This window comes from Podarcis muralis, chromosome 6, assembly GCF_964188315.1.
Source record: "Podarcis muralis chromosome 6, rPodMur119.hap1.1, whole genome shotgun sequence".
Classification (NCBI taxonomy): domain Eukaryota; kingdom Metazoa; phylum Chordata; class Lepidosauria; order Squamata; family Lacertidae; genus Podarcis; species Podarcis muralis.
Window position 1 is genome coordinate 14,105,626 of NC_135660.1, and position 26,271 is coordinate 14,131,896.

At 45.2% G+C, this 26,271-nt stretch overlaps 1 protein-coding gene across 1 annotated transcript in view; it reads left to right on the top strand.

The window, feature by feature from the left end:
- The first annotated feature begins 16,447 nt into the window (after window positions 1–16,447).
- The window catches only part of SPATA16 (spermatogenesis associated 16), a 165,541-nt gene continuing 155,717 nt past the window's right edge, over window positions 16,448–26,271 (top strand). Inside the window, exon 1 of the mRNA XM_028731597.2 lies at window positions 16,448–16,824. The gene's annotated coding sequence lies outside the window, so the exon portion shown is untranslated. The remainder of the gene's footprint in view (window positions 16,825–26,271) is intronic.

The window sequence follows — 26,271 nt, forward strand, 5'->3', positions numbered from 1 at the left end:
TCACTGCGCAGTGAAAGCCGCAATCCCTCTTGCTGTTCTGGCTTCTGGGATAGCTGTGCAGCCTGCATTCCCTCCATAAGACGCACACACATTTCCCCTTACTTTTTAGGAGGGAAAAAGTGAGTCTTATAGAGCAAAAAAATGCGGTATTTGATTTGGCTTCTATTTTCTTTCTTTCTATCTACTGGTGTTTGTTTCTTCTTACATGCAATGTCTGAACAGCATGATATTATACTGAAAACAGTAAAATGTTGAATTAGGGTGATTTCAATGGGTCTACTCTGAGTATAACTGATGCTGGCTATCACCCATATCTTTCTTTTAAAAAAAAAATCCCATCAGCTTTGTGTAAATATATATAAACGAGGTCTAATCTATTTTTTTTAATGCCTATGTGGGTGAGTATTTATTTATTTATTACTTCTTTGTGCCAGGATGTTCTATATCCCGTACACAGGAATTGATCTCTATGGAAATATGGCAATTCTAGATTAAGGGGATTTACATCCTGCCTCTATAGCTGGAAGACATACCTTTTATTCATGCCTCTGAATTCCATTGGCCCTGCAGAGCTACCCAGATTGACAGGCCCACATAAAAATCGGGATGGATTTTTTTTTTATTAGATTGTTCCCTGCTGCATGTTTTATGCAGGTTACGAGTCTTAGTCAGACCTGGGAAATCATGATACACATCCCAACTCCTGCCAGCAACCTAGTAAGAGGATGATATCGAGATCCTCCTGATTCATTGTAGAAAATATGTTTGCTTAATTGTGTCTGGGAGGCAAAAAGGGAAGCAGGGGGAAATTGTAGAATATTCGTGCACTCTCTGGGTTGCCAACTTCTTTCCTGGTCCCTGCTCCTGCGTGTGTCACCTGCAACAGCACCTGAACAGGTAGAAATGAAGCCAGTGAAGCATCCTGGAGATAAAATGCTGGGGGGCGGAGAAATTGGTGGCTTAATTTCTTTCTGTCAGGCTGATGTGGCAGGTGGCAGATACAGGAGCAGAGGCCAGTAAAGAAGTTGGTAATCCAAACGCCACATGAAGGTTCTACCAACTTCCCTTGCTTTAAAATAAGGGAGGAAGAATTAGGAGGAGATGGAAAACACGTTTTCCAATGAACAAGGAGGGTCCCCACAGTTCTGTGGGAGAGTGCTTGCCTTGATCTGCTGAAGGTCCCTGTGGTGTTTGCCTCCTAGGATGGGTCATAAGGAAAGGGTTAAAATAGGTGTGATGTGATTGGCCAGTGAGAATGCAAGGGGGGAATAAAAGTCAGAGTGGGAGGTTTTGAAAGTCAGTTGAGTTGAGTTAGTGGAGGTTTGGGAGTTGAAGAAGGAAGAGGGAGGTTTAGGTGTGGGTTGGTAGAGTTGTATTGTGAGAGAGTGAGAGGAATTGTTAGGTGGAGTCAGATAGTTGGGAATAATCAGTTTGAAGTTGTTAGGAAATAAGATTAAGAAACTGTCAAGAAAAACTAACTGAAACCATAAGCTTGTTCCTGCATTTAAAAATAAACTTGATTATTTGTTTATGTTAACAACTGACTGGACTCCGTGTGTCCCCGTGAGATACGGGGTGGTGGCAGCAGAAGAAAGCAATTGCAGAGGCGGCACAGGGTCAATAGACCATCAAACGTCTGTGTGTGATCGCCACAGTCCCAGCTTTAATTCCTGGCATCCCCAGTTAGGGTTGGGAAAGAGTTTTGTCTGCAATGCTAGAGCCACTGTTAGTCAGAGGCATTTCTCACAGGCAGGGAAACGGCTGGCATGTATTGCACAAGTTAGCAAAAATGTGTTTGATGCAAACTGCTGTGAATGTGGAAGCAACATGCAGTAGATTTGCTGCAGTGATTCTGCCTTGGTGACACCACCAGCACAACAACAACAACAAATGCTGATCCTTAACACTCATGAAAACCACTAGGGATTATTTTATGAACCTCCAGGTAATTGAAAAGCATTTGTTGCTTTTCTATTCTTTTCTTTGCCATTGCAGCTGCCACCAAATTCTTGGGGGTTCCACCAAAAATTGCTGGGACAGGGGTGCAGATACAGTATATAATGAGAACTAAAAATATATTTTTTCAAAGTGGGGAAAATAGGAAATCTTGAATTCTCCTAAGTATAAATATGCTACACACGGAGAATTGGAATAAACATATTCCTAAATGCATCTTAGTTTTACATGGGGCATCGCTCCACATTTTGCTGAGCAAGTAAATGCTTGATTACTTATGTTTATTACTTGATTACCTGCGCAATCATTGCCTTGATTGGGACCTTCATATTAATTCCTAATTGTATGTTTATTGTATACTGTGTTCTCTCAGGAGGAGCAATCTCAAAAATATAGATGAGCCTTGTCTGAAAAAGTGTTAGTGCTTAGAAATCGAGGAAATGATACCTAACTGAGATCACATGTGTGCATGAGGTCCTTCAGCCAAAATCATTTCCCCATTCATTTCCATGAATAGAACAGATACACAAGAGACAGATTGGCTCCCTCTGTGGGAGTGGGCATCCCTGTACATCTATGCACACATCTGGGTGGGTATAGATTTTTCTGCTGGGATAACAGAGGAGAAGGCTGTAGCTCATTGGTGGAGCCCACATTTTGCATACAAGTCCTCAGTTGCCATTCCTGGTTTCCTCAAGTAGTGTTGGAAGCCACCCAGCCTGGGGACCTGCAATCAGTTGAGCTAGATGGACCTGGTGCAAGGAGCAATTTCCTATGCTCCTATTCCAAAGCTTCACTCTACAGTATATAGAATAAAAGCATCTTCTTGAAATAAAGAAGCTGGAGCTATTGCACTGGTTGGTTAAGACTATAAAATTTATAAAGTATTTTAACTTCCAGTTTTCTATTAAATTCTTATTGCGTTTGACAAGAGGCTGTAAACAAAATTCGGCTTGTCTCCTTAAATTGCGTGCCAAGAATGAGTGTGGGCTATGTTCTCGTTGCAGTTAGATATAAATCAGGTAGAAGTGGAGGCAAATTTACATAAAACCAGTAAAATTAAGGGGAGAATTGGGCCAGTGCTTTTCCTGTCTTCAGGTCAGACAAAAATAATTCTTTATAACTCTCTCCGAAATTTCATTCAACATTCTAATAAAGCAGCTTGATGTACAATCAGTGCTCAAAAGTGGGAGGGATGCGACCCATTAAACTTACTGAAACTTATTTTTGCAATGCGCGGGCACAACTACCAAACAGAGAAAAGGTTACCTCTGTATATAGAGATACCTCTATGCCCTCCATGACAGGGGCACAAGAGTCCAATGACAATCCAGAGACGTGGTTGTCCCCATGTTGCCCACATCCCATGTGCTTCTCCACTTGAGCAGTTCCACCAAATCAGGCAGCGAAGGAACTGGAAAGGTTGAGGAAGAAGGCAGGATCATAAGTCGTGTTTGGGAAGCTTTCCTTGGCTCGTTCACCTCCAGTCAGGGCCACCCCAACATGAGAGAAGTGATGTTGTGAGACAGCAGCAATGCCATCTGTGCCAGTCTCCTAAGGGCCCTTTTCCTTTGCTGGCCTGCCACCTCATTTGTTGTAGAAGAGTCCTATTCCATCACCAGTGTTGAATTAAGATTAAGCCAGTTTAGGGAAGGGGCGTCATCTTTTCCTTCACCTCAGGCAGCAAAATGCCTTAGGCTGGCTCTGCTTCCAGTATTACTGTTTGCCAATGCTCTTTTTTTTGCATTGGCTCCCAGTACATTTCCAAGCACAATTCAAAGTGTAGGTGCTGATCTTTAAAGCCCTAAACAGCCTCGGTCCTGTATACCTGAAGGAGCATCTCCACCCCCATCGTTCTGCCCAGACACTGAGGTCCAGCGCTGAGGGCCTTCTGGCGGTTCCTTCACTGCGAGAAGTGAGGTTACAGGGAACCAGGCAGAGGGCCTTCTCGGTAGTGGCGCCCGCCCTGTGGGACGCCCTCCCTTCAGATGTGAAGGAAATAAGCAGCTATCTTATCTTTAAAAGACATCTGAAGGCAGCCCTGTTTAGGGAAGTTTTTAATATTTAATGCTGTGTTGTTTTTAACACTCGATTGGGAGCCGCCCAGAGTGGCTGGGGAAACTCAGCCAGATGGGTGGGGTATAAATAATAAATTATTATTATTATATTATTATTATTCTAGGAAAAGAGGTGCCAGAACTCACCATAAATGCCTGCCTTGCTCTCTTATAATGGCAATGGCGCCCACCTGATGCCACAGAACTGACATTCGCAAATCAGAAAAATACAGTGAACACCGGCTAAATTGCGGTTAGTTTGTTAAGGAAGCAGAACAGAGACCTCGCAGAGACTTCTAAGGGTTGCTCCTGTCCAGATGAAGCAGTTGCCCGGACTGGCTTGTAACTCCGTCCTCACTCCCTAGCCTCCTGTGTCAGGTCCTTCCCTCTGTCTATGGCAAGCCCCAAGGGACCCTCTCTGCGTCTGCCTGACTCTCTACTTAGTAACATGCAATAGATGCCTTGTTCTGGAAGTGGGGTGGGGTTTGCAGGCCTTCAGTAGAGAAGCTCTCTGGTGGAGCTGCAAAGTCTGGTTCCTGTCTCTACCCTGTGCTGGCAAACCTTCTTGTTTCCTCCTTTTCATCATCCTCCAAGCTCCCAGCCTCCAGTACTTCCCAGCTCTTCCCCTCCTCTGGAGTATGGCCGGTATCCCACCACCAGAAACCAGGATCCAAATCTTCTCCCTCTGTACTTTCTGGGGGAGGGGGCTCTTGATCAGGTGGTTTCCACCACTCCTCCTCATCCAGCCAGTCCCTGCCACCTGAGAGGTGCCAGAACTCAGTTCTGGTGAGTTCCAGCTGAAAAAAAGCCCTGCTGCAGGTTTTGGGTATAATATACAGTTAAAAGATTGGGGGGGGACTGTGGAAAGAAGGACTAAAATTTACAGCATGCAATGCTTTGAAAGAAAATGTGATGAAAATGATGTATAGGTGGTATATTAGTCCTGTGAAATTAGCTAAAATGTATAAAATAAGTAATAAGCGTTGGAAATGTAAAGAAAAAGAAGGAACTTTTTTCACATGTGGTGGGAATGTAAGAAAGTGAAAAACTTCTGGGAAATGATATATACTGAGATGAAAAAGATGTTGAAATATACATTTATTAAAAAAACCAGAAGCATTTTTACTTGGCATTGTAGGGAAGGATATTAACAGACAGCACTGTAAATTGTTTTTATATACAAGAATACTACTGGCACAAAAATGGAAGCAAGAAGAGTTACCGACGAAAGAAGAGTGGCAAATGAAAGTAATGGACTATGCAGAATTAGATAAATTAACAGGAAAGATTTGAAACCTGCGGGACCAGAGATTCTTAGAAGTAAATGGAGCAAATATTTGAACTATTTGAAAAGCAACTGTAATAAACAGATTACGCTAGTAGGACTGCAAGAAATTCTGTAAGGAGGATTATTGCAAGGAAGACTATGAAGAGAACTATTAGTAAATGACAATTAAAAGTAATAGAGAAATTAAGAAATGCAGAATAAGTGATAAAGAACAGAAAATCTTCAGAGGTTGTTGATGATGGAAGTCTAAAATATTGTATAAGATAAGAAGTTATGTTAAATGATTGTTGGAAATGATATGTTAAAAAATTAATAAAAATGTATATAAAAACAAATAAAAGAAAAAAGCCCTGCTGTTTACATACTTCATTGTGTCAACCCCTTTGATTCCCACATACCCACCCACTTTAACACAGGAACCTGCCTTATCCTGAGCCAGTCCATCTAGATCAGCATTACCTAAACTCACTGGCCAGAGTTGTCCAGAGTTGCAGGCAGAAGACATTCCCAACCCTACCTGGAGAGGCAGTGAATTGCACTTCAGAACTGTACTCCGGAATGCAAAATATCTGCTTTCCAACTGAGCTACGACCCTTATAACGTGCTTTATGTCAACATCACTCCACAGCTGAGATGTGTCTCAAGAGGTCCACCAGCCTCAATCTCATCAAAATACTTTGATCAAAGCAGCGTAATGGAAAAATATAGTTCCTCCAGTGGGATAGGCGATAATGAATCTCTGTTGCAAAAGGTTCTGGTCCTTTACCTGCGAGAACACCCACCCACACCAATTGCCCTGTCCGCTCTTTCTAGACACTGCTACGGGAGAAAGAAGTCTGAAACCTGGGGGGGGGGGGGTAAATGCATCTTTTTGCTTTGTTTAAAATATTTCAGCTCACCCTTCGTTGCCAAAGGCAATACCGGGGAGCGGGAGGTACATTCAAACTGAAGCAACATTTTACAGCTAAAACCCGGGACAAATGCCATAACAACAAAACTTATTTTCAGGCACCTATGCAACTCACAATAACAACATTTTTTTTTAAAAAAAAAGCAAGCCCAAAAACTTCTCAGGATGCAAAACTGGGACAAAACGGGAGCAGTGATTTAGCAGGGTTAGGTATTGTAAAGCTGACACTTCCCTTTAAAATAATTCATCTTGAGTTTCATTCATGATCAGCCATCCCCAAACTGGTTGCCTCTGGTTATTTTTGGACTACAATTCCTATCAGCCTCATGCAGCATAAGCAATGGACAGGGATGGTGGAAGAGGGAGCAGAAATCAGTCCAATTTCCCAGAACACCAGGAGGCCAAGGGAGGACTTACTTGGAACATTGTTCCCTCTGAGTCTCTGAGGAGAAGCCACAGCACCACCCAGCTGGTTGGACCATCACCTGACCAGCTGCTGGAGAGGCTGGAGCAGCAAGAGCTCATGTGGCCTTCTGCTAGCTGGACTCATTTGTGGAATGCAGCCCACCAAACTTACACTTGTCGCTCCATCCCCTTTTGCCTCTGGCCTTGTCCACCACTGATGGGTTGTCCTCAGAAAGCTGTCCAGAAGAGAATGAAGCCCTTGGACTGAAAAAGTTCCCCCATTCTTATAGAATTCATTTCCCCTGGAAAGTGGGATGTTTACTCAACCCCTTCCTAATCACGGGAAGAACATGAGCCATGGATCATGATGGAGAAACACCAGAACAATGTTCTGCTGAAACACACCTCAGAGAGCTGCTACCAGTCGGTACAGACTAGGGGTGGGAAATCTGTGGCAGTAACTTGAATCCATTGATTCAGGTCCTAGCCTCCAGAAAATAAGCTTGCACCATCCTCCATGTAACAGCCCTTGAGATATTTGAAGATGGCTATCATATCTTCTCTCAGTCACCTCTTTTCCTGGCGAAGCATAACCAGCTCCCTCAACCATTCCTCATAAGGCTTGGTTTCCAGAGCCTTGATCATCTTGGTTGTTCTCATCGGCACACGTTCCCGCTTGTCAATATTCTTCTTAAATTGTGGCACCCAGAACTGGATATGAAGAAGGATATTGACATTGTCCCCACTCTTACTTTATCCTCACAACAAACCTGTGAGGTTGATTAGGCCAGGAGATAGTGACTGGCCTGAGGTCACCCAAAGAGCTTCATGAGCAAGTGGAGATTTGAAATTAGTTCTCCCTGGTGCTGGGAGACTTGAGACAAAGAAGGTATGAGATGACAACAATCCCCGGGAAAGAAAACAGGAAATTGCATCGAGAATGGACTTCCTTGCTTCTCTCCTTGTACTTCGAGCCCCCAACTGCCTGTCATTCTGTCCACAGCACTTAGATTTCTCTGGAAAGGGATAGTAGCTTCTTGGTAAACACATTGCAGGTGCTCCTGCAAAGGAACAAGAATATTCACTCAGGGTCAAATTGCATACTCATTTATGCCAATCATCCCGACTAGGATATGACTCAGGTCAGAACTTCACGCCTTGCTGTGGCAGGCAAAAGGTGCAAAGGCTAGCCTGACAGTTGATTTATGCAAGGAATGCAAAGGGCAGACTAGGATGCCATCTGCAAACAGGGCCATGCATAAATAAATAAATAAATAAATAAATAAATAAATAAATAATAGTAGAACCTGCTCTGTTTGAGTGGGCAGCAATGATTTTCTGCCCCTCTAGTCCACCTGCAGTGCAGGTATTATCAGCTGGCTTGTAATAAGCCTCCTAAGAGGAGACAGGGAAAGGGTGGAGGTCTCCACAAGATTTTTAAAGAGTCTGAAGGACTCCTCCATATGACCGGCTTGTTGAGCGTTTGTCCTGATTTGCTTGCAAAAAGGTTGTGCAGGGGTTAAATGATGCCTTGTTGTTGTGGAGCAAACTTTCTGATTAGGTTATGGGGAGGTTATACAACACTGAGTATTCACCCTGAATTCATCTTGATTCCTTTGTGCAGTGGTTATGCCTAATCCCATTAATCGTATGTCCACCCCACACTTTGCAATGTGTTTCTCCATCACTTTTCTCACCATAAAATGCCTGTTGTCTGTTTAAAGCGGATTTGTTGTGCCAGGGTGGACCTTTAATCCACTTTAATTGCACAAGCCTAAATTTCAAACCTAGACGGCATCTTAAAAAGCAGAGACATCACCTTGCCAACAAAGGTACGTATAGTTATTGGTGATGCCAAATAAATAATCCAGCCTTCTCCAAACTGGTGGCTTCCATAGGTTTCAGGCTACAACTCAGTTTGTCATGGATGGTGGGACAAGTGGAGGGCACTACCTTGGAGTAAGCTACTCTTCCTTGAATTTGACTCCGAACCTGTGGCCTTCTAGATGTTGCAGGACTACAACTTCCATCATCCCTGACCATGGGGTATGCTGGGTGGAGCTGATGGGAGTTGGAGTCATCAAACATCATCTTGAGGGCCACCAGGTTGCCAATTCCTGATTTAAGCTTTGGGCATGACCTCCTTCAGTCACCCAACACACCAGGCATTTGAGGCATGAGAAACTTCAATTTGTGCTTGTTCTCTTTAAAGCTAGACTGTTTTCTGCAGTGAGTGCTATCTCCTTAGCTGTAGCTCTGGGAAGCCAACAAAGATTCGTTTACAAGACTGGGGTGACAAGCACAAGCTCTGGAAGAAGAAATTGTGGTTTCCCTCAACCTTCCCCCTCCAACTGATTTTTTGTTTTAACCTTTCGGAGCTTTGAAAATCACTGCAATATACAAATAACTCTACCAACACCATACATCTCAGGAATACTCCCATCTCAGGCAAGATCCTGGTGCTTTGTGGAATCAGGCTCAACCATTAATAAGGTCTTTTGAAGTTGTGAGAGTGTTGATGCCTGGGGGAGAAACAACTGTGGTGGTGAGTCAGAGTGGCCTGGGGATCCCCAGGTAATGAGGCTGACCATTCTCTCTGGGGGATTCCAGTCAATGGATAACCTGGTTGAAGGAGCTTCTCAAAGGTCTAATGCTGACAGCACCTCCCAAGAGAACCAAGCTTTGTTATGCAATGTGAGCCCACTGTGTCCATTTAAGAAGGGGAACAAAGCAATGCAAATCTAAAGTGGAGCATCTCTGAGTAATCACATTTGTTTCTTTGTTTGTTTGTTTTATTTGACAGCTTGAGGTTCCAAACAAGATGCCATTCATTCTCCACTCTGCTGCCTCTTGCCTGCTCAGGGATGGAGTATTAATCATTATGCTAATTGCATTAGAGAGTGAAGATTTAGGTGAAAACACGGCATGTGTTCCCAGTTGTTCCTAATGGTGGAGACTAAGGGCCGATCCACACCCAACCTTTAAAAGCACATTCAATGCTCATTGAGTGTTAAGGGTGTTGGGAATTAGAAACTATGGTTTTCACGATTCTTGAAGTTATGAAAACTATGGTTTTCATTATTCTTGAAGTCGTGTGTTTTGAATGTGCATTGAATGTGCTCTAAATCGACAGTGTGGATCTGCCCGAAGGTCACATTCACACCATAAAGCACTGCAATACCATTTTAAATAGTCATGGCTCCCCCTGAAGAATTGTGGGAGCTGAAGTTTCTTATGGGTGCTGAGAGTTGTTAGGAGACCCCGGTTCCCCTCCCAGAGCTACAACCACTCTGAGAAAAAGCAATGACAAACCTAGACAGCATCTTAAAAAGCAGAGACATCACCTTGCCAACAAAGGTCCGTATAGTGAAAGCTATGGTTTCCCCAGTAGTGATGTATGGAAGTGAGAGCTGGACCATAAAGAAGGCTGATAGTCGAAGAATTGATGCTTTTGAATTATGATGCTGGAGGAGACTCTTGAGAGTCCCATGGACTGCAAGAAGATCAAACCTATCCATTCTGAAGGAAATCAGCCCTGAGTGCTCACTGGAAGGACAGATCTTGAAGCTGAGGCTCCAATACTTTGGCCACCTCATGAGAAGAGAAGACTCCCTGGAAAAGACCCTGATGCTGGGAAAGATTGAGGGCACAAAGAGAAGGGGACGACAGAGGACGAGATGGTTGGACAGTGGTCTCGAAGCTACCAGCATGAGTTTGACCAAACCGTGGGAGGCAGTGGAAGACAGGTGTGTCTGGCGTGCTCTGGTCCATGGGGTCACAAAGAGTCAGACACGACTAAATGACTAAACAACAACAACATAGTCACCTAGCCTACCTGAGCCTCCAGAGACAGTGTTGGAACCAGGAAGTACTGATTATGGCATTCACTTCCACAAAAGGCAGTGATGGTCCCTAGCTTGGATGGCTTTAAAAGAGGACTAGACAGATTCATCAAGGATAAGACTAACCACAATGACTATATTCTGCCTCTATGGTAAGAGGTATTAATGCTTCTGAATACCAGTCGATGGAAACCACAGGAAGAGAGAATACTGTTGCACTCAAGTCCTGCTATATTTATGTTTTTTTATCCACAGGAAAACCTGTTAGACTATTTTGACACATAAAAGCTATTGACTCAAGTTATAGTGAGTTATGTTGCAAAGGTTCTGGGTGGTAGACCTATATGGGCCTAATGTAGTCATGTTTGTTAATTTCAGTGTGTCTAAGTAAAAGTTAGCTGAATGCCAACCTATGTATTAATAGTACTTGGCAAGTACTCACAAAAAAGCAAGTTAGGTCATGTTCTATGCAGGAGGTGAAATTCACAACCATCCAATTCCTGTTATATTTGGTGGGTTTGCCCCTGGATAAAGATTTATTGGATAAAGATAATTAGGTTATTTATTAAAGATCTAGTGTATGAGTTGTCTAATGACCTCAAAATATATCTTCTAAATAACCTAAAAGGTAAAATACACAGCTATGCTATTGAATTCACCATAAATCTCCTTATCCACAAGCAAAATCCATGCTCTGACTAATTGGAAAGAGAAAGAAGCCTCTGCTATTGATACTGGGAAAGATATTAAAAACAGCAAAACATGTTGAAGTTATCTAATAAATGTCAGAATTAAAGAAGGGACACAGCAAAGAAAACTGGATTCTATTTGTTTTCTTTATGTGCTGATGGGAAGAATAAGTAAATAGAGATAAAGATAAGATAAGATAAAGGATTCTTGACTGACATTCTTCCATTCCAGAAAAATAGATCATGGAGGGGAAAGAACAACACAATCATTGCCTCTGAGGGGTGGAGTTCAGCACTTTATAGAGATATGACTGTGAGCGAACCAAGATATCGCAGGCAACAGACCAGCTTTAATCAGTCAGATTGTGCAGTTCCTACAATTCATAGATCTGCAACGATAGCAAATTCCATCAGTTATAGGAAAAAAATAAACAGGTTAGGAACAGAAAGTTTGAGAGAAATCTAAGTACAGAAATAAATCAAGGTCTAGTTCTCAAGAACAGCTGACAAGGTAAAGCTGCATCTGAGAGGAGCATAAGACAGTTTCCTGTTCCAGTTGAGACTTGCTTGACCAATGTGGTCTTCCAGAAGTTGAACTCTGGTGTTTTCCTTGCTTGCTCTTCAGCCCTCTCTTCTGGCTTGGTTCTTGACCCTTCTGTGTCCTTCACCAGTGGCCCCCTACTTTGGTCCTTACCCTTTGGTACTTGCTACTGAATTGTTCCATGGTTCCTTGCTCAGATGGATTCAATGGGGGTTTGGATGGATGACTCCCTATCTACCTACTTCAGGTAGTCAATATAGCACAATACTCTGCAGTCTACATTAAAAGCAGTATCACACCACTTTAGGCAGTTGTGGCCATAGGCGTCGGGTTCCGCCCAACTCCAGGGGTGCCCAACGCCCACGCATGACATCACACACACACCACATGTGTGACATCACACAGCGGGAAGAGGCCATGAGGCCCACCACAGCTGCTGGTAGGCCCAGCGAGGCCCACTGCAGACTGTGGAATACTGAGGGGGCCTAGCCCCTCCTTGAAAATTTCAGGGAGGCCCTTGGCCCCTCTACCCTCCCTAGATGGCCCATGGGGGTTGAGATTTCTCCCATCAAGTAAGGGAATTGTTGCTTATTAAGAGTGATGAGAGTTGTTTGTAGGCCGCTTATTCCCCTCACAGAGCTACAATTCCCAGGAAAGTTTAACAGTCAGTCCCTCTTTCCCAGAGTTCTCTGAGGGGAATAGGGATCTCCTAACAACTCTCAGCACCCTTAACCAATGAATGCAATGAATGAATGCGGTGTTTGCTGGAACACTTCTAGTGCCACTGCAACACATGGCAAAGTGGTTTGAGCAATAGCATGAAGTAAGATTCCCAGAAAGATCAGGATTGAGTTACTGCTCAACCAGCAGAGGGAGGAAATGTCAAATGACTTCCACTGAACCTTTTTTCCATCATCATGGTTTAAGGCGCAGGTGGAGAACTTGGGCCTGTCCAGATGTTTATAGAATCATAGAATTGTAAAGTTGGAAGAGACCCTGAAGATCATCTCAGCACCAGCTGAGCTATCCAGTGACATCACTGCACTACATCTCCCGTGATCCTTGATCTGGGGCTGATGGGAATTGGAGCCTGACAACCTCTGGTTGGTGACAGGTTCCCCATTCCTGCTTTTAGAGGAATTGGTTCCCCCATGCATGCTATCAACTGATGACTGCACCACCAGGCAACAACTAGCGAGTGAACAAGTCGTCGCTGATCAAACTTCCCGGATCAAACTCTCACATTACTTTCTGTTACTTCAATGCGGCCAGTTCACATGTTCAGCTCTGAGTCGTCAAGCCCAAAATAATCAAGCGATGAGAAATCAAGTGAGCCAAGGCGAGGCGTGGACGTAATCCTATCAAAATTAGAAGAACAGCCTGCCTGGAATTTACCATCCTAATGACTGTTCTCGTATCACCCTCTAGTGGCAAACTTTCTTCAGCCAGTCGCGGCAACACATTATTAGTATTCTTTTATGAAACACATCTAAAACAGAACAGCACTTTCAGCCTCATGTTCGGGAGGTAAACAAATCCCTATTCCCTTCACAGAGTTACAATCTCCAGAATTGCCTGGGAAGGAGGATTTATTGCTAAACCACTCTGCAAATTGTAGCTCTGAGAGAGGATGGGGAATCTCCTAACAACTCTCAGTTCCCTTAACCAACTACAGTTCCCAGGATTCTCTGCGGGAAGCCATGACTGCTTAAAGTGGACTGGTTCTGCTTTAAATGTATAGTGTAGACAGCGTCCATAATGGGGAATGGGAGCTAGTGGAATCCTGCAGGTCCCCAAAGCCTTTTGCAGTAAGTGTCTTCTAGCACCGGGGTCTCAAGGCAGGGAGCACGAGGCTCTGCCTTCCTGAGGTCCCTCCCTAGACAGAACACATAACAACAAAGATGGAAGGAATGGAAAAGTGGGAAAGGATGAAGGAAAGGGAGGCAAGCTGACTAGAACTGGGGCAACCTTCATTTGGCTGAAACAGGTTGGAACCGTCTAGGGTCCAGTCCATCCTATCTCTCTGTGTGCAGCATTATTATTATTATTATTATTATTATTATTATTATTATTATTATATTTTTGTACCCCACCCATCTAACTGGGTTGCCCCAGCCACTCTGGGGAAGATACAAGGCAGCAGATGTTTAAAGTCTTCCTTCTCCTAGATGGGCTGCCTTCCCAGGTTGATGAGCCCCATAGACTAGTGACTGGGAGTGGCCACCGGGACCACATAACACCGGTCCTGAGAGATCTGCATTGGCTCCCAGTACGTTTCCGAGCACAATTCAAAGTGTTGGTGCTGACCTTTAAAGCCCTAAATGGCCTCGGTCCTGTGTACCTGAAGGAGCGTCTCCACCCCCATCGGTCAGCCCAGACACTGAGGTCCAGCTCCGAGGGCCTTCTGGCAGTTCCCTCGCTGCGAGAAGTGAGGTTACAGGGAACCAGGCAGAGGGCCTTCTCGGTAGTGGCGTCCACCCTGTGGAACACCCTCCCTTCAGATGTGAAGGAAATATGCAGCCATCTTATCTTTAAAAGACATCTGAAGGCAGCCCTGGAAGTTTTTAATATTTAATGCTGTATTGTTTTTAACACTCGATTGGGAGCTGCCCAGAGTGGCTGGGGAAACTCAGCCAGATGGGCGGGGTATAAATAATAAATTATTATTATTATTATTATTATTATTATTATTATTATTATTATTATTATTCATGAATGTCAAGCAAAAAAAATACCCAGCTTCCCTCAGACCAGAAAAATATCTGAGGGAAGACTGAAGACATCTCTAACCTAAACCCATCTTGGCCATATCCCTTTTATTTCCCACCTCTTGAGAAGGGCGTACTCGTAGTACTTCCCAGTGGCAAAGCAATTATCTTCCTGGTTAGTTTGAGATACACAAAAGGACTGCTACCCCTCATGCAGGCAGCATGGGAACATCTGTGAAGCAAAGATATTTTATTTGGGATCTTCAAATTGACCTCAGTGGAGTTCAGGCTTGGAAGCATTAAAACATTTATGAAAAGTGGTTATGGAACAGGAACAGTATCCTCTCTTAAACATTAATGTTGAGGTGATATTAAAAGTAATTTGTTTTAAAATGGGGAAGGAGCCTGTCTGGATTAAGGCCTAAATACCTGCCAAGTCCAATTGGTTTTTTATAAACCTGTCAAACAGACACAAAGAGCAATCTCAGTTCAGGCACTGAGGGAAAGCAACCAAGGTCAGTGAAAACGAAACCCGTCAGAAATAAATGAGTGGCAAAGTTATACAAATGATGGAAGGCGGAATTTACAATGGGAGGAGGGCAGAGGAATAAAGGAGGGGGGACAGACAGCTCATAATGATATGGTTACATCAGCTTCTGCTATGCTGTGATTGAAAAACCACCATCCATAGCTGCTGCTAGTACTTGTCGTAATGGCTATATATCCTCCAGAATCAGTTGTTGTTGTTTAGTCAATTAATCATGTCCAACTCTTCGTGACCCCATGGACCAGAGCACGCCAGGCATTCCTGTCTTCCACTGCCTCCCAGAGTTTTGTCAATGTTTGTAGCTTCGAGAACACTGTCCAACCATCTCATCCTCTGCCGTCCCCTTCTCCTTGTGCCCTCAGTCTTACCCAACATCAGAGTTTTTTCCAGAGAGTCTTCTCTTCTCATGAGGTGGCCAAAGTCTTGGAGCCTCAGCTTCAGGATCTGTCCTTCCAGTGAGCACTCAGGGCTGATTTCCTTCAGAATGGATAGGTTTGATCTTCTTGCAGTCCATGGGACTCTCAAGAGTCTCCTCCAGCACCATAATTCAAAAGCATCAATTCTTCGGCGATCAGCCTTCTTTGTGGTCCAGCTCTCACTTCCATACATCACTACTGGGAAAACCATAGTTTTAACTATATGGATCCTTGTTGACAAGGTAATGTCTCTGCTTTTTGAGATGCTGTCTAGGTTTATCATCGCTTTTCTCCCAAGAAGCAGGCGTCTTTTAATTTCGTGATTGCTGTCACCATCTGCCGTGATCATGGAGTCCATAAAATCTGCAGTGGTCCATGAAGGAGGAATCAGTTGTAGTGTGCCTCTCAATAATGGGGTCATGAGTGGGAGAATGCCCTTTCTCATGCCCTGCTTGCAGTCTTCCCAGGGACATCTGGTTGGCATTTCTGAGAACAGGAAGCTGGACTAGATGAGCCCTTCAAGAGTTTGCAGGATCGAGACTGTGAACTTCCTAAAGAGTTTTGCTATGGAGCTGTTTAAAATGGATAGGTTTTGAAATATATAGCATCAATCAGAAGGAAGTTCAATGCAAAAAAAAGTCCAGTAGACATTCGAGCCAACTCCCTTCAGCAGCACCCCAATAAAATATTTGAGGGGGGGCCCCAGCTGAAGTCATTGCCATTCAAATTGTGTGTGTGCGCGCGCATGCATGCTGCACCTGGTGATCTATTATGTGGGGCAGGGCTTACCTGCCTCCCCCCAATATTATATTCAATTTGGCACTCTTGCCAGTAGATATAGGTAACAGAGTAATGGGAGTAAGTCCCATTGAATTCTCGGGGGCTTCCTTCTGGAGACAGACAGACAGGTCTTGTATCCACTGCGGTGACCAGACAGCGCAGAGAGTAGAAATTCCCTGGTGCACCTGTAGCAGTGAAACTGGACGCCTTCATCTGCCCTACCTGCAACAAACCATGTCTCTCCCGTATTGGTCTCTACAGCCACAGCAGGCATTGTAGCTCTCCAATGGTTTGATTTCACCCCTGAAGGCTCTTTCTATTGTCTCTCAAGAAATACGGATGCCAACAACTTCTGAGTAGACATGCATAGGACTGCATCGCTTAACTCATAGCACTCCATATGAAGGAAGTGTCGTGGCATCCTACTTTGCAAAATCTGTATTTATTACATGAATAACATGAGCATTTCATTCCAGCCTCCCTTCTCTGTCCCAGAGTGCCAGGAATGTGGGGCAGTTGCTGTTGGAATGTTTCATTTCAAATCCGTTGCAAGGGGGTTCCACATGTCTTAGAAGCACAAAACGGACCAACTGACTCCCGCTCCTCATTGCGGTTCAATCGGCAAAGGAAGTGTGAAGCACTCAGAAACTCCGCATGTGTACACCAGGGCTTTTGCTCCTGCAGAGTGAGTAAACGTTTTTGTCTGACGCCTAAAGACACGTAACGAAGGTGCCCGGCGAGCCTCCCTGAGGAGGGCAGCCCACAAGTGGGAAGCCACTGCAGAAAAGGCCCCGTTTCTCATGTTGACGCCCTCTGGAGAGCCAGTGTGATGTAGTGGTTAAGAGCAATAGACTCGTAATCTGGGGAACCGGGTTCGCTTCCCCGCTCCTCCACATGCAGCTGCTGGGTGACCTTGGGCCAGTCACACTTCTCTGAAGTCTCTCAGCCCCACTCACCTCACAGAGTGTTTGTTGTGGGGGAGGAAGGGGAAGGAGAATGTTAGACACATTGAGACTCCTTCGGGTAGTGATAAAGTGGGATATCAAATCCAAACTCCTCCTCTTCTTCTTCTTCTTCTTCTTCTTCTTCTTCTTCTTCTTCTTCTGGAGGAGGAGGAGGAGGCACATGAAGAAAGGTCTCCGATTATGACCTCAGGGTCTGAGTTGGTTCCTATTGGGAGAGACAGTCCTTGAGGAATGGTGGTCCTGAGCCATTTAAGGTTTCGTAGGTCAAAACCAGCACTTGAAATTGGCCCCCAAAACTAACTGGCAGCCAGTGCAGCCAGGCTAGAATTGGCGTTTTATGCTCAAACTGTCTTGCCCCGGTGAACAACCTGGTCACTGAAATCTGCACCAGCCGAAGTTTCTGAACTGTCTTCAGAGGCAGCCCTACATATAACGTGTGGCAGTAATCTAACCTAGAGGTTACCAAGGCATAGACCAAGTAGGATATCCTGGTCTAGATAGGGGTGCAGCTGAGCCACCAGCTGAAGCTGATGGAGGGACCTTGTTCACATTCCTGGCGATTATCTAATGCTTATTTCCCCTAAATTGATTTTGGAATTTTATTGTTATTCATGTTTTTATACAGTATTTTATGCTGCTTTTATAATTAAGTGTTTTAAATTTGTTGTTAGCTGCCCTGAGCCCAGTTTTTGAACCGGGAAGGGCGGGGTATAAATAAAAATATATTATTATTATTATTATTATTATTATTATTATTATTATTATTATTATTACACCTACAGTAATAGACGAAGAATACAGCTACAAATCCATGCCTACGGAGAGGAACCTCTCCCCTTTTCTCCCCACTCTACCAAGAGCTTTGATTATATACAGAGTGTGTGTGTGTTTGTGTGTGTGTGTGTGTGTGTGTCCATAAGTTTCTCTCTGCTAATGTAATAATGTGTAACATATCTAATTATCTAGGCCATAGCTTGCTGGTCTGTTTTTATATTAAGTAATAGCCGGAGAGGAAGGTGCTGTAGCTTTCCTCCGACCACCCATCGCCTCTCCCCCAGCCCCCGATAAAAAACGAGAGCTTACATGCCAACAAATTTTAAAATATTGCCGCTGATTGTCATCTTGTTTACAGGAAATTTAGAAAAGCCAATCATATTATAAAATCCCTTTCCAGTAATCTCATCTTGAATTAGAAGAACAGATCTCTCTTGAACGAAGGAATGAAGATATATCTTGTTTTTTTCGGAGTAAAAGCTCATCTATAGGGGGGTTTTTTAAATTATTTTTTCATTGCAGTGGTGGAGGGAGGAAATATCTTTAGGATGTTAATACTTCTAACAGAATGGCTTCCCCAGGCATAGCACAGGAGAAATATATTTTTCAGAACTCATGCATTCATAGTAATAAAAAATATTATTAAAATCTCTGTCCCACTCTTCCTCCCAAAGGGACTGTGGGGAATGGGGCAATGGATGAGAAGCTGTGCAAAATTTCTTGGGTTCAGTCCTGGAGTGGCATCTCTAGGTAGGGCTGGGAGAGAAACCCTGGAGTGCTGCTTCAGTGTAGACAACACTGAGCTAGATGGGCCAGTGGTCTGGCTCAGAAGAAGGCAGCTTCCTATGTAGGAAGCGATGGTGGTAAACAACAAAGCCCAAATCACAATCCAAAATGAAGTAAGCACATTTAAAAACATGTTGTTGTTGTTTAGTCGTTTAGTCGTGCCCGACTCTTCGTGACCCCAATGACCAGAGCACGCCAGGCACTCCTGTCTTCCACTGCCTCCCACAGTTTGGTCAAACTCATGCTGGTAGCTTCGAGACCACTGTCCAACCATCTCGTCCTCTGTCATCCTTCTCCTTGTGCCATCTTTCCCAACATCAGGGTCTTTTCCAGGGAGTCTTCTCTTCTCATGAGGTGGCCAAAGTATTGGAGCCTCAGCTTCACGATCCGTCCTTCCAGTGAGCACTCAGGGCTGATTTCCTTCAGAATGGATAGGTTTGATCTTCTTGCAGTCCATGGGACTCTCAAGAGTATCCTCCAGCACCATAATTCAAAAGCATCAATTCTTCGACGGTCAGCCTTCTTTATTGTCCAGCTCTCACTTCCATACATCGCTACTGGGAAGACCATAGCTTTAACTATACGGACCTTTGTTGGCAAGGTGATGTCTCTGCTTTTTAAGATGCTGCCCTCGCCACGGCAAAACAGTGATCCATGAAGGGGTTTAAAAACATGACGGACATCTAAAAACAGCCACCTATCCTCACAGCTAATAATTTCAATTTTTTTTGTACCCATTTCATAGAATGAGGAAGCAGACCAAGAGGGCATCTAGCACTTCAAAAACATTCCCTACGTTAAAAACTCCAAACACAGACCTTTATGGAAACCAAAACAACAAGGAGGAAAGTTTAACATAGATTTCTGAGAAGCTGATGCTTTGGTGATATGCAGATTAATTTAAATTCAATCAATTATCTAATCACTTAATTGGTTAAAAAGCAGGTGATTAATCAACTATAATCATTTAATCAGCTGACAGCACTAACTAATCTATCATGTTGTTACTGTGTCCTATCAAAGTAAAACGAGGCTCTCACAATTCTGTTGATGCTGCCAGGTTCCATACTGGGGGCCCTTGGGGAAGGGCTGTGTAGCTCAGTGGTAATGCAACTGCTTTGCATGCAGAAGGTTCCACATACACACAGTAAGCTGCCTTACACTGAGCAAGACCATTGGTCCACCTAGCTCCATATTATTGCCACTGACCACCAGCAGCTCTCCCAGATTTCAGGCAGGAGCCTCTCCCAACCCTCCCTGGAAGTGTCATTGGGGATTGAATTTGGGACTTCTGCTTGCAAGGTAGATGCTCTGCTACTGAGCTGTGCCCCTCCCTCCAAGGTCTCATGTCTCCAGATATGGCGGACCAGATTCCTATCTCAAACCCTGGAAAGCTGCTGCCATTCTGTGTTGACAGTACTGAGCTAGTTTGTCCAAGAGTCTGACTCAGTATAAGTCAAATTCCCGTGATGATTTAGGTCTGTCTCTCTCCACAGCCTCCATTAGCCTGGAGTTGTTTTCTCTTCAAGGAAGAACTCATTAGCACATCCTTAGTTCTCTGTGGCTTCCAGAGAAAGGCTCAAAGACCAGCTCTTCAAGATGGTGATTTGCAGTCGAATACCTCTCTCACATGATCTAAAGTTAAACAACATGTGAGAGCTAACAGAGAACATCAACAGTTAATTATCAACCCATATGTACTCAGAGAGCTCCTTTTAGCTTCAGTATAGCTCTGTGAAATTTCCCAATGTTGAACCCTCAACAATACACATTCAAATACATACAGGCATATTCCATACAGACTCTAAGCAGACACCAACTCTACTTAAAATCTTAGGAGATCTTCCGCAACGGAGAAACCAGTTCTGTAGCCATCTTGAAGGGTAGTTGTTGAGATGCCACCCCAAGGCCACAGATGTTGCAGCTCCTGTTCAGGGGACTCCAAGAGCCTGAGTCACCTTGCCGCGCATTGAAATTCCAGCAGCAGCAGCAGCAGCATCCTGCACCCTTTGAGCCTTGTGGAATTTTCTTGGGAAGGTCATAAAATGAAACATTGCCGCATGCTAACTTAAAGGTTACAAAATCATGGGCTCGAGCAGATGCATTAGTCTGTGACAACGCTGGCATCCTTCCAGCTGTCTACAGGAGATGAAGGGAAGGGCTGGGGAGGAAGAATACTTAAGTGAACATCTGTGGCTGGGGACAAATGCTTTCCTTAATAAAAAAAAAGTCCCTGAAGGCTGCACAAGAGAGCCAAAGACCCATTTAAAGGGCCCAAAGAGCCATTTAATCCATTGCTTACTTTCCCAACAGTGCCCAGTAGCTGGATGGAAACCAGGGAAGGCTCGTCCATACAGGAAAACACAATTTCATCCAAGCACATGAAACCACCACCACTTAAAACCAAACCTCAAAATGTAGCAGCACCCAGTGTAGCTGGTGCAGACAGTGGCATGCGGTGCAATTTTTCATAGGGAAATGGTTAGGGCCAGAGATTAGCGTGAGCATCATGCTTCCCTTCCTAAGCTGGTCAGAAGCTTCCTGGGCTTTGGGAAGGAGGCACCAGGCTATAATACTTTAATACTCTAATTTACTGGGAACGTTTAGGGGACTAGCCTAGTCCCCTAGTCCACTGGGTGCAGAATAGGTGTTATGCAGAAACAGCTTGCTGGGTGGGGCAGGGGCTGCAATTCTAGCTTCTGAGCAGGTGGGTGACTGTTGTTTACCTGGAGAGAGAGGGGAGAAGCGGTGGCGAACCGACTGGGAGAGAGACCACTCTTTGACAGTCCTGGTGAGATAACCAACACTCGCCCTTGAGCCGCCCCTCACTAGCCTGCTTACAGGTGAATTCTCAAAGTTGGGGGGACTTCTGGCCTTCTGCTTCATGCAACTGGGAAATTCCAGGGCGTCGGCGTACATCTGGTGATTCCAAATGCATGAATGCTTCAGCGCCCTCCCACCAGTTATCACTTAGATTCCTATTAGGCAGCGGAAGCCAGGCAGAAGAATTCCAATGCTACCTTTAAGGCTCACCTGAGCGGAAGCGTCCGGATAAATTGCATTGTGCACAGCGCCCTGGCAGCCTGTGCAGGTAACCTGTCAGAAAATTGCTTAATTCTGTTGGCTGAAGTGTGGAAGGATTATGGGGTGTGACATATGGCCCATCTCTTTCTTTCTTTCTTTCTTTCTTTCTTTCTTTCTTTCTTTCTTTGTTTCCCCTCCATTAAGAATGAACCCCTGATCACAGGAACTGGCTTCTTGACTCCCATAGAAATCATATGTGCCTTTCTTTCCCGAGAAAAGCAAAGCTCTGGTGATGCTTTTCTCAACTTTTTGTTTGTGTTTGTTTGTTTGGAACATTCGTACCCCACCCGTCAGCCAAAAAGGCTCCCAGAGCACCTTACATACAATCAAAACAAGACAGTCCCTACCCTCAGGCTTACGATCTTTTTAATAATAATAATTTTTAAAAAGGGATGCGGGTGGCGCTGTGGATTAAACCACAGAGCCTACGACTTGCCAATCAGGTCGGCGGTTCAAATCCCCGCGACGGGGTGAGCTCCCATTGCTCGCTCCCAGCTCCTGCCAACCTAGCAGTTCAAAAGCACGTCAAAGTGCAAGTAGATAAATAGGTACCGCTCCGGCGGGAAGGCAAACGGCATTTCCGTGTGTTGCTCTGGTTCGCCAGAAGTGGCTTTGTCATGCTGGCCACATGACCCGGAAGCTGTACGCCGGCTCCCTCAGCCAATAAAGCGAGATGAGCGGCGCAACCCCAGAGTCGGCCACAACTAGACCTAATGGTCAGGGTCCCTTTACCTTTACCTAATTTTAAAAAGTCATAACACAGAAGGGAGAAGGACTGGTGCAGGATAGGGCTACTTCAAATATCCATGTAAAGATCATAGAATCGTAGAACTGTAGAGCTGGAAGGGACGAATCTTTCGCCCAATGTGGGGCTTGAACCCACGGCTCTGAGATTAAGAGTCTCATGCTCTACTGACTGAGCTATTTGTCCTCTATATATAGGGCATAACCTGAGTCTAGGCTTGCCAGGTGATTAGCCAGGTGATTAGATTAAGGCGAACTAAACTCATTTTGCCCATATCAAGGATGCAAAAGAAGCTGGATACCGTACATTTAGGCACTATGAACGCGTGTCGTCTCGGATTGCTTGTGTGCAGCTTGTAAACATATATCCCCCATAATACCTGCTCAGTCTATATCAGGCATAGAAATGTGACGAAATTCGATCTGCAGAGCTTGATCGATGAGCCGTGACCTCTGATTACTTTACGAACGTCAATCAGCAGTTTACAACGGGTCCGGCACACTTCTTCAAAAGCTGCGCCATTGTTGCTCCCTCCAGTTCACGGCTTAGCAGAGTTGGACACAGCGGGAAAACTATCACGTCCTTTGACAAACACACGCAGTCCGGTTTGTCTATTTACAGCTCTTTATTGAAACAGTTCAGCCATCGCTGCTGGCAGCCATTGCATAACATGCCTCTCTCTCAGACACACAGAGAGAAACTGAACGTAACTCCTCCCAGCTCCTCCCAGCTTCTAAAAGCTGATGTCAGAATGCTGTGGCATCATGGGTAAAACTTAACCTGTTAAGTTCCAAATTCCACACACCCCTTTGCCGCGCATTCTGACAAGACCCTTTTGAGTTCAACACCTTTCCCTTTGCCTTGTGCCTCTTTCCAGCATTTTTCCCAGGCACCTGTTGAACCCCTTCAACACTCTCAGAATCACACTGTGCGAAACCTATCCACGCACTTGTGGCCTGATATCTTTCAGGTGGAACACCCTTTGTTGTGCGACTGGACCTTCTAGGCACAAACTCAGATGTTACTTCTGACTCACCGCCACCAGAAGGTGTGTCCTCAGCATCACGGGATTCCCCCTCTGACTTAAAGCGTTTTCGAATCCTCTCCATTACACTCACAGGAGAACTAGGCTCGCTTTTGGGTGCTCTCTTAACATCTTGTGGAGAAGCTACCGAAACCTCATCCTGCTCCTGACTTTGTTCAGTGACCTGATCGTCATCATCGGATTCTGAACCCTGATCCTGGACCTGGTCCTCATCACTGGGATCAGCCTCTGCTTCCCTTTCCTCCTCAGAATCAGACAGGCATTCTGAGAGCAGATCACGCTGGACAGCAGTTTTTGACCTTTTATCCTGCTCATAGAACTCAGCGCGTTTACTGATCAGCACCTTACTCTGATCACCTGAAGGATATGCAAACCTCCATGCACGTGCTGCTGGCTCATACCCGCAGAAGATCATTTTCTGGAACTTGGATCCATCTGGCCCCTGCAAAGCAGTAGGTACCGGCACAGACGCACTTGCACCAAACATTCGCAAAAAATGAATCTGGGGTTTCCTGCCATGCAACAACCCAAAAGGTGTGTCACCTACCAGTGAATTGTAGGTACGATTCCAGGTGAAGCCCACATACTTGATTTCCTCCAGCCAAAACCTTGGAGGTAACCCAGCATCTGCCAGCATCACCTGTGCAGCCTGAACCAGAGCCTCACTTCTCAGCTCTGCCACCCCTCTCTGATTGGGTGAAGTCACTGTGTGACGTATCCCTTTCTTGTGAAAGAATTTCTGCAAAGCAGACCCTGTAAATTGAGCTCCTCTATCACTGGTCACCGCTTGCACTCTGGTGGAAAATCTTTGTTCCACCTCCTCAATCCATCTTTTGATCAGCTGTGCTGCATCATCTTTGGATTTGAGACCATGGGTCCAAGTGTTCTGTGTAAAATTATCCTGCACCGTCAGGAGAAACCTTGCACCTCCCAGACTTGCTTCCCTTACAGGACCCCACAAATCTATGTGGACCAGCTCAAAAGGTTTTGCGGTTACCCTCTTCACCTTTGGATAACCGCATCCTTTTACCTTTGCCAGCCTGCAGGTTTCACAACTTACAGCATATCCACATTCTGTAATTTTACAACCTTTGGAAACCTCAGGCAGCACCTGCAGTTCCTCTAGGGAACCATGAGCTGTTTTTGTATGCCACGCATGAGCACATTGCTCGTGGTTGTTGATTTTTGCACGTAAAGCCTGTGCTTTCCCAGCCTTCCCCTCACCCTCCAGAGGTGTTTTAAGAACAAAGAGATCATTTTGCCCCTTTTCAACCTTGGCAAATATCCTCCCTCCTTTGGAGATTGTGCAGACAGCATCTTCGAAACAAACCTTAAACCCCTTTTTCAACAAATAAGGCACAGATAAAAGACAGTGGTGCATCCCAGGAACGGTCCAAAAGTCCAACTTTTCCTGTAAAATAGGAACATACATTTTGCCAGTATTGGTTACATTCTTTTTCTGTCCATTTGCAAAAAGTACAGTTTTCCCAGCCGGAATTGCCTTGCAATTCCACATCTCGACAGCAGGAGTATCTGGAATCAAATTGCAATTTGCTGCAGAGTCAATTACAAAACAAAGCTCTGAGCCTGTCCCACAGCTGGTTGAGCTGTCCCCAGACAAAGCCAGACTAGCTGCGAGTTGATAAGAATCCTCCTGGTGTCTGTCACGTCCACCAGACTCAGTTCCACGCCTGCCTGTCTTCCCAGGCCTGTTGCCATGGAAACCCGACTGGTTCCCATGAGAGGTGTCCTTGGCAAATTCCTGCCTTGCCTCTCTGCTCCGGTGGGGGCAATCTCGACGTACGTGGTCAGCTGACTTGCAAATGTAGCAACAACGAACCTCAGTGGAAAAACACTGCCCGGGGCTCCCAGCTGGCCTGGCCTTCCTCCTTCTGGAACGGCGCCTCCCACCAGCCTCGCCCCCCTTGAAGCTGCTCTTCGTTTCAGCACAAGTGGAAAGTTTCTTAAACTTGCCTTTGGAACCCTTTGCCCCCCCCCGATCTGCGCACCAGCGCTCCTTGAGGCTGATTGGGGAATAGGGGCTTCTAGTCCAGCGTCTGCAGGGCTCTGGCCTCCCGCTGAAGCTTCGCACACACCTTTCAGCACATTCCAGGCCGCCCACGCTGATTTCACACCCTCCAAGTGGGGTCTCAGCGATGCATCAACGCATGCTTTGAGCATATCCAGCTCTCTTTGCATTTTCTGCTGGCTATCTTCCGGCAACGCAGCTTCACAGCCTGCAACGTCTCCAGCCGCTTTAGCGCTGGGGGTTGGTGGTAGTGGCTCCCTCTGGCTTGCTTCCCAAAGCCCATGGACCAGGAACCACCCCTTTATTCTTTGCCTCCAGGTTGCCCAACTCTTTAGAGTGAGCTTTTCCACTGGTATATCCTGGCTTTCTGCCATCTTTTCCCGTTCTCCCAAGGGGCCCCAAGCTTACTCACAGCTTATCCAGCACCCGTCCGGAGAAACGATTTTCCAGCTGCTCTTCAGCTCCGAGCTCTCAGCACAGGCAGACCTTTCAGCTAGCCGCTTGCCTCAGATTCCGGCCTCCGTCTCCTGCCGTGCTCCGTTGCTCTAAACCGCAACTTCAAAGCTCCCGTAATAGCTTTACGATTGGTGATTAAGGATCCATAACCTCTGAAGTTTATTGATTGTTTGGCGTGACCCCAGCTAATTGATTTACGAACCACAATTAGCTTTTAGCTCTTTACTGCCGTTACTGCCGTCCGGCGC